The sequence below is a fragment of the Lynx canadensis genome, chromosome A2 (genome assembly GCF_007474595.2).
Source record: "Lynx canadensis isolate LIC74 chromosome A2, mLynCan4.pri.v2, whole genome shotgun sequence".
Taxonomy (NCBI): domain Eukaryota; kingdom Metazoa; phylum Chordata; class Mammalia; order Carnivora; family Felidae; genus Lynx; species Lynx canadensis.
This window is the reverse complement of record NC_044304.2, coordinates 159,011,001-159,022,471: the sequence shown is the minus strand read 5'-3', so window position 1 is coordinate 159,022,471 and position 11,471 is coordinate 159,011,001. Positions and strand designations below refer to the sequence as shown.

Here is an 11,471-nt window from a genome sequence, read left to right as displayed (position 1 = left end):
GTTGTTTAATTCGGGAAGCTTTTAGATATCTCCTTGGACCCAAAAGTGCTTTCTACATTCTTTTATTGAAAGCACGTCAAGTTTCTAGTAAGGCAGCCTGCAAAAGTTATCTATGATTTTCAAACCATAAGTGTCATTTTCCTGCTTAACATCATTAATTTATCAGATATATGGGCTTTTTGAGATTTGATGTCTGAACTTATTTATTTGTCACTCTCAGAAGATTTCATTTTTAACTGGACTCAGACTTAGAAGTAGAAGCTCACAGAGAGGATCGCCTCTGTCGTCTGGCAATCTGCTCCTGGCATTTTTCTTTGGCCTCTTCCATTCTCTTGGCCAAGTTGCAGCCTCTTTCTTATTTTCCTTAGTCTGTTTTTTCTTCAGAGTTATGAGGCACGGTAGTGTCAGTGAGTCCAGGAGTATCCTTCTCCCCTATTTTCACAATGACCAACTTGAGAACACCGAGACTGGCATCCACAATGCAACTCAGAACAGATGTCTGCTTTCTTTCTCCAGTCTACCTTGCTTTGTAGCAGGAATGTCACTTACTCAGCAGCAGGAGGACGTGGCCGTGGGTCAAGACACCCTGCTTCATGCAGATGCCTTGTTTGTCATTGCCACCACTGATCCGGACAACGAAAGCCTTCCATCCCTCACCCAGAGCATCAGCAGTAACGTCTCCAGCCACATGCTTCTCATAAAAAGGACGAAGTTTGCATTCACTGTCCACTTCAGTGAGTTTCTGGCATACAGTAGCTGGGAAAGAGATATGTTCAGCTTCAGCCCGAAGCATCCTACCACCTCCGAGGCACCACGAAAAAGAGTCAAATATATGTTTTTAATAACACTTGCACAACTACTGTCATTTCTGTGCTAAAGATTTCAAAGGTAGCAGACACCACACCTGTTCTCAAAGAATTGACATACTTTGCCTTTGACATCTGATTTGCAAGAAAAAAAAAAGATGTATCTATGCAGGGTACGTGTTGGAAGTAAATGTTAAGAGAAGATTTGGGGTGGCTCATGGAACTTCTGAAAGCCTCGGCACTTGGAAGAACCAGGCTCAGAGAAGAGAAAAAGAGAAGCTGTCAAGTCAGACCCAGAATTAAAAGTCACAGCACATGAACCAGCCCAGTAAAGACACCACTGATGGTGCACTTTTGCAACTGTTCCTCTAGAGAATATACTTCTTCCGATAAAAGAAACAGCAGCAGTAACAAAAACTCTCCATTCCTGCTTTCCTGAATTTTTTTTTTTGGGGGGGGGTTACTGACTCCAGAAGCAATATTTTAGGCAGGTATCTAGGTCATGTCTTTATCCAAGCTGTCAGGAAATGTAGCTTTATTAATGGGTGGCAGGCTCAAAATTTAGAAGATGGGTAATTTCCCAAACATAAGTAGATGGTTCATAGAATATGGAGAAATAAAGACAATGAATATTGACTATGTACCTTTAACATGCTGCAACAAAATTCGAGGTAATATGGAAGAACATATTGAAATGATTTCCGATCAGTGAAAATTAGAAAAATACCCGAGCTCAGATTTAAGAAACATATGCATGTATAATTTTAATGGCATGAAGTCATTATTTTATGGTTTCCTCCAAGCAGTAAATGAATACATTTTGCTCAAATGCTAGTAATTTAAAACATTTTTTAGTATCAGCAATTATTTATAGAACGTTAGATATATAAAATATTATATAATAATACATTTATTAATATACGCAATATATGAAGTAATATTATATGTTGTATTTTATGTTATATATTACCTACAGATTACTTCACATTTCATATTTTTAAAAGAACTAATCAATTTACCTGCTCTTGAACTATGTAAGTATAAAATCTAACTTTTTAGAATGGCATTAAAACCTTTCATAATCTGTTCCCAACTTATCTTTTTGGTACCACATTCTGTTATTCTCTTCCATAAGACTTACGCTTTAATGTAACCTATTTTCTAAATGTGACATATATTTTTATAATTCTATGTATTTGCTTGTGGTTTTACCTTGACCTAGAAGATTCTACCTCCTACTTGACCTCCTAAGAGAATATAATTGACATGTTAAAACACAGCAGGAATGCCACTTTCCCTGTGAGCCTTTGCCAACTTTTCTGGAAAAGAAAATAGATACCCTCTCAGTTATGTTAACTTTTACTTTTTACACTAGCAATATATCTTACAATGGTTTCACAGGTGAGTTTTTTGCAAAGTATGAGGTCTTCAAGACATGGGATTGTATCTTATATTTGTGTATGTGTGTGTAAAAGTGCCTAGAAAAATGTAAATGTTTAGTAAATCTTTGTTAAATTAATATTATTAACAAGGAATGGCAAGTGATTAGAAAATGTCTCTCGTCTGCTGATTTTTTTGAGAGAGAGAGAGAGAGAAAGAAAGAGAGAGAGAGAGTCAGTGGGAGAGGGAGAAAGAGAATCTTAATCTTAAGCAGACTTCATGCCCAATGCATAGCAAGATGTGGGATCACGACCTGAACTGAAACCAACAGTTGGATGCTTAACTGACTGAGCCATCCAGGTGCCCCTCTCATTGGCTGCTTCTTGAAATCTTACCAAAAATTCCAATGTGGTATATATTTATTATTTTTTGTATAGAAGTTTTCCAACAGTGTATGAAATAGAGAATTTCCATAACCACAAAATAAAATTGTGATTCTTAATATATACTGTATTCAAAGATTAAATTATAGTAGTTTGAAGTGGGACAGTTGATAAATATTAAACTAACTAGAATGTAAAATTAGTCATTTATTGACTCTATGCATATTTATGCAGATATTACACACACTCAGTATGTTAAATGTCCCTTGTTGTTTTCATTCAATATCCACATATACTGCATTAGAGCCATTCAGGAAACGAAGGAATTTAGGTTATGCTAGAAGAGTCAATTTCAGATGAATTATTTTCTCAAAATACACTAGTGTTGGTTTGGGACCAATGTGAATTTTGTCCTTTCTCCTTCACTTCCCCCAAGCCTCTACTCCCCTCGTTTTGTTATCTGTTAATGTGCTGGTGCACATCATTACATTGTCAGGTCACTTGTGAATATTTGCCAGGAAGTGATGGCATTTGTGGGCTTCTAGCATCCAGCCGAAGATAGTTGCATTCACCATCAGTTAAAATAATAACAACCATCATTTACTAAGTAAAGAGTGAGAGCCAGATATTGGGTAAACATGTTATAAGCCTTAGCTGTTTTGATCCTTGAAACAACATTTTAAAAAGCATTGCAATGTTATCATGTTAACCCATGAGAAGATTGATAGTGGGAGTGGTTATATTATAGAATAATCAGGGCTTGAACCAGGTTTTACTGGGTTTATACCTCTGCAAAGACTTGCCCTTTCCTTGCATTATCACTCATGGGGAAAATGTAATTCAAAAAACAGCTCTTGCAAGCTTCTTCAGATTCTCATCTCTCTATACAGCCTCTCGGTTAGCTGAGGTCTACAGCTATGATCATTATGGGTGTGCTTCTGCCTGGGCTGACTTTTCCCATTGAGAGTTTGTATTATCACACCCATCTGGTTAATAACCACACTCATGTTTTTGTCCTATAAATGCCAAAAGATAAGAGATATCACTCAGGTTGTTATTCCAGGTAGGAAGTAAGGATGCAGAGTTAGCAAACAAAACCTATTATTTGTTAACAAACACAATCTATTTCCTTAAGTTTCTGGAACAGAATACTTGGTGGTCAAAGTAACTGAAGGCTAACTGACATGATCCGGACGTAGTGGAGTAGCTGATTTTAGACTTCCCTCCCGCAGTAAACAATTACGCAACTGGAAAAACTTATGGAGAAACAGTTATTATGCAGCAGATCATGAAGGACTGCTAGTCTGAAGTGAAATGAAGCTCCACATTTACTGCAGCTTTTTGCCTGGGAGCATTTTCTAAACTATGATGCAGAGAAATAAAGTACAAGAACAAAAGCCAATCTCACTAGATGAAGAAAACAGAGAATGGAGTGCAGAATTGCCAAGGCAGCTGGAATTTGCAAGACATGGCACTGGGAGGGTTTCAAGATTTACTATAAAGCTACTGTGTATAAAGCTGTGATAATTAAGAGAAGGTGGTTATCGGCATCAAAATAGAAAAACAGCTCAAAGGAATAGACCAGAGAATCCAGACATGGCCTTATAAATATATGGCCCATTTTAATTTTTGACAATAGCACCAAAAGAAATCAATGAGGAAAGTGAGTTATTTTCAACAAAATGGCGGTGTAACGCTGGATATTTTATGAAAAGAATGAAGTTTGATTTCAAACTGGCACCAAGGAAAAAATTACAAGAGATAAATCTTTGACCTAAACATGAGAGCTACAATTTTGGACTTTTAGAAGAAAGCACGGGAGAATACTTTTTCACATCGTGGTTAGCAAAGAGTGTTATGCCACAAAAGGTGCTGTTAGGGATTGCATTGTGTCCCCCTTCCCAAATTCTCGTGTTGAAGTCCTAATTCCCAGGACCTCAGACTATGACCTTATTTGGAAGTAAAGTTTTGCAGATGTAATTGGTTAAATTAAGATGAGGTCATTAAAGCGGGACCTAATCCAAAATTATTGATGTCCCTATAAGAAGGGGTCATTTCAAAATAGACTTACTCAGAAGGATGGTGTAAACACACAGGGAGAAGACAGCTCCCCACAAGGCCAGGAGAAAGGCCTCAGAAGAAATCAACCTTCTTGATACCTTGATCGCAAACTTCTAGCTTCCAGAACTCCAAGACAATAAATTTTTCTTATTTAAATCATCCAGTTTGTGGTGCTTTGTTATGGCAGCCCTAGCAAACTAATACATGTACTAAGCATAAAAGGGGGGAGAAAACCCTAAAATGATCAATAGATCTCCTATAAAAACTGGAAAAAAATCTCAACAAAAGGCATCATTAAGAAGGTGAAAACGAAAGCAACAGAAGGCAAGAAAATGTCTGTGGCGTACGTATCACATCTATTTAACAAAGGACTCTTGTGCAAAATATATAAAGTTGCCTTACAAATTATAATACTCAAATAACCTAATTTAAAAATGCACAGAAGTCTTCAACTGGTACTTTGTATAGAAAAAGATGCCAGAATGCCAAATACATAAATAAATACACGGTCCACATCATTTGTCATCAGGAAAATATACATTAAAACCACAATGAGATACCACCCTACTTTCACTAGAATTCCTAAAATTAAACACACACACACACACACACACACACACACACACACACACAGGCACACACCCACACTGACCATACCCATTGCTAGGAAGGATATGGTTGCAAGCATGGATCTCAAAAGTTGATGGTTCATATTTAAAATAATGGAACTTCTTTTGGATACTATTGTTTAATTCTAATGCGTTTCATCTTACGCTAACCTTATGACACAACAATTCCACTCTGAGTCACCAAGCTTATGTCCACAAAAAGAATGATACAAAATATTAGCCTTATTCATAAGAACCTAAGCTGGAAATAACCCATGCTTCCATCCATTGCAGAATGGACAGACAAACTGTGGCATACTTATACAATGGAATACTATTCTACAATAACAAAAATGATTCACTGATATATGCAAAAACGTGGCGAATCTCAAAAGCATTATATATTGTGAAAGAAGGCAGACAAAAAAGAGTACATATTATGTTTCTCCACATATATAAAGTTCAACAATAGGCAAATATTTTATAATGGGGACAGAAATTTGAATAGTAGTTGTCTATGTAGAGAGAAGCTATTGACTAGAAGGGGCCCTTAGGTATATTGAAATACATCAGCACTATCATATAAAGATCCAATATTAAAATAAAAAAAAATTGGGACATCTGGGTGGCTCAGTCGGTTAAGCATTGGACTCTTGACCTCAGCTCAAGTCTTGATCCCAGGGTTGTGATTTTTAGCCCTGAGATGGGCTCTGCACTGAGAATGAAGCCTACTTAAAAAAATAATTGAAAAAAGACAATTAACAAAATTAATAAATCAAAAATAAAATTACCAATGAACTGGGATTGGGCATGTGGAGTTTAAAATTTGAAATGTGATAACTTCTCTATTTTCATGGCACAATGATTTTGATTAATCATATAGCTAAAAAATGACCTTTATATCCTCTTACTGGGCTAAAAACCATTATTATAACCAAGGGTGACTGAAAAGATTGAAATATTTATGGGGCATGGTGAAGCAGACTGTAGAAAAATGATATATTTATTTTTTTTAATTTTTTTTTTTCAACGTTTTTTATTTATTTTTGGGACAGAGAGAGACAGAGCATGAACGGGGGAGGGGCAGAGAGAGAGGGAGACACAGAATCGGAAACAGGCTCCAGGCTCCGAGCCATCAGCCCAGAGCCTGACGCGGGGCTCGAACTCACGGACCGCGAGATCGTGACCTGGCTGAAGTCGGACGCTTAACCGACTGCGCCACCCAGGCGCCCCAGAAAAATGATATATTTAAATTTTTTTTTTTTCAACGTTTATTTATTTTTGGGACAGAGAGAGACAGAGCATGAACGGGGGAGGGGCAGAGAGAGAGGGAGACACAGAATCGGAAACAGGCTCCAGGCTCTGAGCCATCAGCCCAGAGCCTGATGCGGGGCTCGAACTCACGGACCGCGAGATCGTGACCTGGCTGAAGTCGGACGCTTAACCGACTGCGCCACCCAGGCGCCCCGAAAAATGATATATTTAGATAGTATCTCTAGGTACACTTATCTCTATATTTATACCTATAACTCTATCAATACCTTTATTCATATGTAAATTTCCATGATTGAGAGAATCATGGGAAGAAGAAACATTGGATCAAAGATAAAAGTTTCCTATGAATTTCTTTGACATTACACGTTTATTTTTTCCTATTCTTAGCACATTTTGACTTTGAGTTCCACAATCTACCTATAGTGGTTCAGTGACTATTTCTTGATTAATTTCTTTTCAGTACTGATTAGATGTGTACAAACTTAAATATGTGGCCTATTAATCACTTCAGTATTTGTAATCAAATGCACTTTACAAATGATTTATTCACATGTTCAAGAACTTCTGTTTGTAGGCTGCTGAAGACAAAAGGTTTTTTTTTTTTCTAGACATGTTCAATGACCCCAGAATCTACTTCATGCATTAACTGATGGTTAGCTATTTTTCTCATATATACCTGATAAAAATCTGTACAGAGTTAGATGAACTGGAAAACACTAAATATAAACTAACTTTTTTTGATAAGTTTTGATAGCAAACCGAAGCTCAAGGATCACTGAAGATTTTAGTTGGCAGGTGTTTGCAAAGGGTCATTTACATGTGATAAGCTGCAAACACCTGTTTCCACTTAAATCACTTAAAAGAAGGGTGGAAGAAGGTGACTTCTGCCATCTTTCTTAAACTTCCTAATGACTTCCAGGTGGTAAAAAAAATCGGCATAGAATTTTATCAAAAATTGTGCTCAAAATTTTTCCATTTTTAGAAGTCCTGAGTCTCAAAATTTGGAGTTAACAGTTCCACATCTCTGTGAGGATTGAAATTGAAATGTATTTTTGATGGTTTCAAAATCATCTCTGCTTTGTTTTTTTTAGAGTTACATGTATATGCATATGATGAGTGAAATACAACTATGGCTTTATTTTCAATGAACCTGCTTCTACACAGCCTTCAGACATTTTTCTGATCAATAGAAAGCTATTGGACTTTATGCAGTAAACAAGAAATCCCATATGAAACTATGCAATATATTCACTAATTCTATCATTTCTACTGTTTGCTCTACCATTTAATAATTATAGAAACCAACTATGAAAAAAATCAAGGTCACAAAGTCCAAATTTTTTATCTTATAGGTGGAATATGTAAGGGAACAAATAATAGAAAAGAACGTTACACTATAGGTATTTTGGCTCAGTTCTATGCTTATATTATCTTAGCTCAGTGCGTCTTTTTTTTTTAATTATTTTTAATGTTTATTTATTTTTGAGACAGAGACAGAGCATGAACAGGGGAGGGTCAGAGAGAGAAGGAGGCACAGAATCGGAAACAGGCTCCGAGCTGTCAGCACAGAGCCCGACGCGGGGCTCGAACTCACGGACTGTGAGATCATGACCTGAGCCGAAGTCGGCCGCTTAACTGACTGAGCCACCCAGGCGCCCCTCAGTGCTTCTGATATGCCATTTTTCCCTCGTTTCAAATATAAACCCATTTATGCCCAAAATGTTACGGGTTCAGCTTAAACATATACTCATGCAGTTCATTAAGGATCTGATGTTAATTTTTCTAAGAAGGACATACTGCCTTACTTACTTTTCACAAAATGAGAATAGGGGAAATTAATGAATAAAGTGCCTCAAAAAGAATTTAAGATCATTTTTCTTCTTACCCACTTTGTTCTGTATTTTAAGGTTATAATATTTGTTCTGGGATGAATCCTGGATCAGGCAGCCAAGTATGTGGATTTATTGAGGAGGGTGGTTGCCTTGAGTTGGAAGAGATATGTCACGAATAGGAGCTACATAGGCCACTTTTATTTAATAAAGTTTATTTATTTTGAGAGCGAAAGAGAATGCACATGAGTGGGGAAAGGACAGAGACGGAGAGAGAGAGAAAATCCCAAGCACGCTCTCCACTGCCAGTGCAGAGCCCGGGGCAGGGCTCAAACCCACAACAGTGAGATCATGACCTGTCACTAAGAAGTGAAGACGGCCACTGTACTTAAATTCCAGAGAAAGGAAAAAAAGCAACCAAGATTAAGCGGTAAAGTAAGAAGTAAAATGAGTATCTGATATCACAAAAAATAAAGGAACATTGCTTCAAGAAATAGGAAAAGGTTAATACCATGGAATGCCTCTGAGTAGTAAAGATGAGAACTGAAAATGAACTTTAGTGTCTTTAGGAAGAGCTATTTTAATGAAGTGTTTAGGATGGAAAAAAGATTGAACTATATAAAGAAATGATTTGGAAATATAGGGGGGAAAAGCAGGAAATGCACATTTCTAGAGTATGGACTACAGCAGGGTTTCGAAAAGAAATGGTAGTAGTTGTCCACAGGGTTGGAAGGGTGTGTCAGCCCTCAAGAATCTAGATTATTCCCATTAAGGAAATATTTACCAGATCATAATTATTTAATCATACATTTTTTACTGAGTCTCCATGTGATTAGCCTGGCCGTGGCCCACCACAGTCGTACAACCCCTTTAGGTGAGGAATCTGCAAAAGCAGTTGAAAAAAATATACAGCAAATGTTTGAAAACATACGCCATTTCTTCAATATGAATTCTCCTCGATTTTCTTTTTCTTTTTTTTTTAACTTGTTTATTATTTTTTTATATTTACATCCAAATTAGTTAGCGTAGAGTGAAACAATGATTTCAGGAGTAGATTCCTTAGTGCCCCTTCCCCATTTAGCCCCTCCCCCCCCCCCCCAACCCCTCCAGTAGCCTTGTTTGTTCTCCATATTTATGAGTCTCTTCTGTTTTGTCCCCCCTCCCTGTTTTTATATTATTTTTGTTTCCCTTCCTTATGTTCATCTGTTTGTCTCGTAAAGTCCTCATATGAGTGAAGTCATATGATTTTTGTGTTTCTCTAATTTCACTTAGCATAATCCCCTCCAGTTCCATCCACATAGTTGCAAATGGCAAGATTTCATTCTTTTGATTGCCTTGTAATACTCCACTGTGTGTGTGTGGTGTGTGTGTGTGTGTGTGTGTGTCTGTATACCACATCTTCTTTATCCATTCATCTGTTGATGGACATTTGGGCTCTTTCCATACTTTGGCTATTGTCGATAGTGCTGCTATAAACATGGGGGTGCATGTGTCCCTTCAAAACAGCACACCTGTATCCCTTGGGTAAATGCCTAGTACTGCAATTGCTGGGTCGTAGGGTAGTTCTATTTTTCTTTTTTTGAGGAACCTCCATACTGTTTTCCAGAGTGGCTGGACCAGCTTGCATTCCCAGAATTATCCTAGATTTTAGAGAACAACTTAAGAGTCATTCTCGAATTACAACCCTATCTTAGGTTACATTCCCAGTAAGCTAAAGCTGAGATAGAGCTTCAGGTGTAGAAAGTTAGTAAAGATGATCCTTGGGGGTAATACCTGTGAAGGAGTAAGGAAAGTAGAACCAGGTGGAGTGAACTGCTGTTCGATCACAAAAAAAAAAAAAAAAAAAAAATTACAGCTGATACCTCAGGGTCCTCTGGAGCTGAAATATCTTCATAGCTGTCCCATCTTCAGGCAAGCATACCAGACTTTTATACTTTCTATATCTAGTAGTGATGTTATTAGAGTAGCCTCAGAAGAGGTGACATGACCTTAAGCAAGGTGGTACTCTTAGGCTGATCGCAATCCCTAAAGAGAGGTCCAGCTGAGACTCTCAGTCACAATCCACAGTAACTGGAACACTGAGTAACCAGTCCTTAAATAAGGGTCTGGGGGCTGTGCCACAATATTCACTTGATCCACTTACTCCAAATAATGCATTCTGGAAAAAGCTTTTTCAGGATGTAGTTGGTTTCTTTTTTCTGGGAAAATCAACCCAAGAAACGTTAACAGGTGAACTCATGGTCTTGTCGAGTCCCACAGTCAGGCACTTTCCTTCTTCCTGGGGCCAGTGAGGAACTATTTGTCAATTGATGTGAATCTTCTACTAAGAATAGTATACCCTAGCTTAGTGTGCTGTGAGTCTGCATTGTGATTGTACATTTGGGCATCCGTAAACTCTACTCTGGATCTTTCTCCACCATTCATACAGCAACTTACGTACCAGCCAGAAAGGCTGCAGAGCCCTGTCTTGCTCTGTACCTTAATCCAAGTAGGCAGCTTCTGTGTTATCGGTTAAGTTGGTCAGAATGATAGTCTCAAGGGTGCAATATGCGTCTCCCAAAACTTGCAGAACCAAACAAAGTTTTCCGAATGACTTGAAGTAATTATGAATATGAATTAGATAAACTGTAAAAATGTATCTTTTCCGTCTGATGAAAATAGTAAGGAATGTGATTTTGATAGGACAGACACTTATGTGGAGTTAAGAAATGTGATATTGATGGGACATCAATTATGAGAATGACTCTTAAGTTCTCTAAACTCGAGGAGAATTCATATTGAAGAATTGGCGTATGTTTTCAAACATTTGCTGTATATTTTTTTTCAACTGCTTTTGCAGATTCCTCACCTAAGGGGTTGTATGACTGTGGTGGGCCACGGCCAGGCTAATCACATGGGGAGCTCTAATACATATGGAGACTCACTGAAAAATGCGTGATTAAATAATTATGATCTGGTAAATATTTCTTAATAGGAATAATCTAGATTCTTGAGGGCTGACACCCCCTTCCAACCTGTGGACAACTGCTACCATGTCTTTTCGAAACCCTGCTGTAGTCCATACTCTAGAAATGTGCATTTCCTGCTTTTTCCTTTTTTTCCTTCTCTGGAATTTAAGTACAGTGGCCG

The 11,471-nt window shown here is 37.6% G+C and overlaps 1 pseudogene; it reads right to left on the bottom strand.

The window, feature by feature from the left end:
* Positions 1 to 232: 232 nt before the first annotated feature.
* LOC115502090 lies at positions 233 to 793 on the bottom strand (annotated as a pseudogene).
* Positions 794 to 11,471: the final 10,678 nt, after the last annotated feature.